Source organism: Echinops telfairi, unplaced genomic scaffold (genome assembly GCF_000313985.2).
Source record: "Echinops telfairi isolate 266 unplaced genomic scaffold, ASM31398v2 ScPeMD7_6;HRSCAF=24_0, whole genome shotgun sequence".
Lineage (NCBI taxonomy): Eukaryota > Metazoa > Chordata > Mammalia > Afrosoricida > Tenrecidae > Echinops > Echinops telfairi.
Window position 1 is genome coordinate 13,449,089 of NW_022103902.1, and position 4,464 is coordinate 13,453,552.

The window sequence follows — 4,464 nt, forward strand, 5'->3', positions numbered from 1 at the left end:
TTCACAGGAGTGGGGAGTCTCAGTTCAGGAGCAGCTGGTGGTCTTGTACTGTGAAGCAGCCCAACACGTGACCACTGCGCTAGGCGGTGTGTGTGTGGGGGGGTGCTCCTCCTTGCCCAGGAACCCTGTATATTGTCTCCAGCTGCACATGGCTGAATGTCTCAATCCTTAGATGGGATTGCCCACACCACTGCTTGTTTACTAGGAGGAAATAATATGGTGCTAAGAGGAGGTCCACACAGATAAGGAGCTTCGATTGCACAGGAGAAAAAGGTAGGACAACACAGGTGTTGACGTGGTAGGGACCTCATAGCCCTGGTGACCCTGTGTCAAGTTTACTTCCAGCTGCCATCTTCTCAGGTGCTGAATCTGGTATCAATTTCACTAGTGCCTGGCCAGTTCCCTTCCCATCAGGCACTCTCTTTTCCTCATGTCCTGTTTCCTTGACATTGATAGAGGTTTGCTTTGGACCACTCATACCCCTGTGCTGTTATGCCTAAGCATGCACTTACCTTGCTTATCAGCTCCTCCAACCCAGCAGGGGAACCTTGCAAACCTTATAGCCTGTGAACTGTGCCATGCTCATGCATGTACATCTACCCACAACTTGTACTTTCAATCCCAAGCAGTCATGAGGCTGCTGGAATGGGGACTCGACTATGATTTCATTGGGTCACACAGGCAAGACACTTACGCAGTGCTGGCAATTGAAAGCCATTATTATTATTATTATTATTATTATTGATAGAACCTAAATCGCAAGAACATATTACTTACAGAAAGCAAACAGGAAATAATAGGAAAAGATTTGAGCTGAATTGGTACTTTCCCTCCTAGGAGTACCGTACTAAGCATCTTAGGGAAGGAGTCCACTTAGGTGTGAAAGAGGACCTGCGTACTTTCCCCAAACCACCCGGGTGGACGTGTCAATGGCCAGGCACAAAATGGACCAAGTGCCAGCGAGAAAGCAGGTTGCCTTTCTCTGTCTCTTCTGTCTGTCAGCAGGCATGCCATCGGGTGAAGCCAGGCACAGAGTGACGTGACAGTCTATATCTCTCTTCATCTCACTCTGTGGCTTTTGGGGCTGGGGCTGGCCTTCTGTGTGGGTAGTTCAGCTTGCAAGCAGCAGCTTTGGGGTAACCAACCCCGAGCCAGTAGCAGGGTTAACCCAGCAACATAACAACCTTTGAGGCAAAACATTTTCTATGGGATACCCGTGTACGGTGTATGCCTAAGCCACTGATCCGTAGATGACCCCGTGTGGAGGTGGCCAGCTCCTCTCCTTGTGTGGGCTGACTGCCCACCTGCCATCATCTCCCAGACTCCTGTTGCTCACACCTGTGCTGCTGTTTCTCCGCCACTTCACTCTGCTGTGCCGACCACCATTTCCCTTGGTCTCCAGAATCATCAGCTCCATGTTACAGCCTTTGTTGGCCACTATTACTCTTCCAGGAGGTTCTTAATGCTGGACCCATGCCTACAGGACTTCCCTCCTGCGTTAGCCCATCAGGGAGGCCCATGCGAGCATGCATGTTCTAGGGTTTTTGTAGTCACTATGGATGCTCTCCCCACCCCCGCCTTACTGAGTCCTGGTAAAGGTCAGACAAGGTAGACCTTCCTCAGCCAATCCCGGTAAAGGTCAAACTGGAAGGTGACCCAGCCACTTAAGGTCAATGTCAACCTCCCAGCCCGCCTATGTAAGCATGGATGGGGAATTGATCAGTCCCTACCAACCACTAATGCAGACAGTAAACTGATTTGTTTCTTGCACACAGTTTATGCAGACAGCAAACCACCAATCTCTTGCAAACTGGTTATGTGAATAGCAGACTGACAATCATTTGGGAAGAATCACAAACCCAGAGACAGTACGATCACATATGTAAAGCCCACTGCCCCACTCCTGAGTGAGCATCACTGGCCCGCATCTCTCTCCATACAGCCAGTTGACCTTCACTTTGTAATCCTCTCCTCTAACTTCATGGGTCAACTGAGTGACTGGAGAAATAAAGACCTTTCTCAGGGAGAGCAGGATTTCTTTCCGATGGCTGCTTTTATACTTAACTTGCGCGAGACACAGAAGAACAGCTGGTGTTTCAGAAAATGGCAGCCTTTGAGTAGAGATTTGGCCATCACGCGCTGAGTCCTGGAAAATGACATGCTGTCTAAGTGAAGTCCGTGGGTGGGCTCCTAAGTAGATTCGCAAGGAAAGAAGGTGGTTTGATGCTCCCTGGCCAGAAATCTTGGCCGAGGGCTCCTCTCTGAGAGAATTTTCCTATGGGCGGGCCTGCGTCTCTTTCCTCAGCATTATTTCAAATGTGCTCATCCCTCAGAGAGCAGCTGTGGAGCAGCTTCGTGCGTGGAGTTGCCTGCCAGTGTGCAGGGAGGGTGGTGAGCCCAAAGGAGCTCAGTTCTACTCTGTTAGCATGCAGGGCCACCTTGGGTCTCAGTCTACTCCATGGCAGCAAGTTTGGTTCTTAGAACAATGTAGACAGTTTCTTGCCACACAAATATCAAGCTGGATCATCTAGAGCAGCAGTTCTAAACCTGTGGGTCGCGACCCCTTTGGGGGTCGAAGAACCCTTTCACAAGGGTCCCCCGATTCATAACAGTAGCAAAATGACAGATATGAAGGACAACGGAAATAATTTTATGGTTGGGGTGTCACCACAACACGAGGAACTGTATTAAAGGGTCGCGGCATTAGGAAGGTTGAGAACCACTAATCTAGAAGAAAGGAAAGTAGTGATTCTGGCTACATTACCTGCCTTTGAGTCACCCCCTTCTTTTCTGGTAAAAGCTTGGAGAACATTGAACAGCATCAATTGCTCTTCGACAAATCATTGGATGAAGGAGGGTTAGGATGCACAGATGTTAAGAACACAAGCGCTGGAGTAGACCACCTGCCTGGCTTTGCACTTAGAAGCATGCGAGTTAAACTCTTCAGAGTATTGAAAAGCAGGGATGTTATTTTGAGGACAAAGGTGCCTGACCCAAGCCCTGGTATTTTTAATTGCCTCGTATGCTTGTGAACGTTGGACATTGCATAAGATAGATCTTAAAAGAATGATTACATTTGAATTGTGGTGTTGGCGAAGGTTACTGAAAGTACCATGGATTGCTAAAAGGACAAACAAATGTGTCATGGAAGATATATGGCCAGACTGTTCCTTAGAGGCAAGGATGGCAAAACTTTATCTTACATATTTTGGGCATGCGGTCGGGAGAGACTGGTACCTTGCTTGGTCATGCTTGGTAAGGTGGAGGGGCAGCAGAAGAGAGGAAAGCCCACAATGAGATGGATTGATATGGTGGCTATAACAGTGGGAGTAAGCATAGGAACATCTGTGGACCATGCAAGAGCGGGCAGTATGTCAGTCTGCTGTGCATAGGCTCATTAAGGGTAGGAACTGACTCGATGGCACTTCAACAACAACAACAGGTGCTACTGATCTCCTCCGTGCCTCGGCTTCCTCATTTGTAAACTGGGGATAAAAGTAGATAACCTTGGTGCTAAAATTGTTCTAAAGTAAGGCTTATTTGTTGTAGGGAAATACGTGTTACATGTACTTGAGTATAAGCCAACCTGAATATCAGCCAAGACACTGAATTTTACCACACAAACTGCATTAAAAAGTGTGCTGTAAAACTCGGCTTATACATGAGTATATACGGTAAGTCTCTTGGGAGTTAGGAGGCTGTTGTACCTATCACCTGCTTCTAGTTCTTCCATTGTATAAGTAATTAACTCATGTCCCAGGAATCAAAGCTTTGACACTTTAGTTTGATTAACATTCCCTTATTTGATTCAGAATACTCTTGGCTGAAATTTGGTGAAAATACATTGTGAAGATAATCTCTGATCCTTCAGAACAGCTGATACGGACAGGACTGTAAGATGCATTGCCAGAAGATTATGCATTTATTTCTAGTATCTGATTGTAATGTTTTCTGAGAAAGATTTAGAGATCAGCTGATGACGCATCACAATTGCTTTGTGGGTGGAATGAAACTGAAGTGCATCTCATTTGGAACATTTCCCTATGAAAAGGTTGTGCTCATATTTGGGGATGATAATGAAAGTATCCCTGGGAGAAATTGTCTGAGGAAGCTCTCTGTTTGTGCCAGGTCCCCCCCCCCCCCAGCCTTCTCAAATGTATCCTACCCATTTCCCTTAATAAGTGGACATTCATTGAATGGTTCGTAACTGTAGTGCTATTTAAGCTGGCTATTGGATGCTTTTTTTTTAATTTTTGAAATCATTTTATTGGGGGCTCATACAATTCTTATCACAATCCATACGTACATGCATTGTGTCAAGTACATTTGTTACCATCATCCTCAAAATATTTGCTTTCTACTTGAGCCCTTAATATCAGCTCCTCATTTCCCCCCTCCCTCCCCCTCCCCCTCCCTCATAAATCCTTGATAATTTATAAGTTATTATTATTTTGTCATATCTTA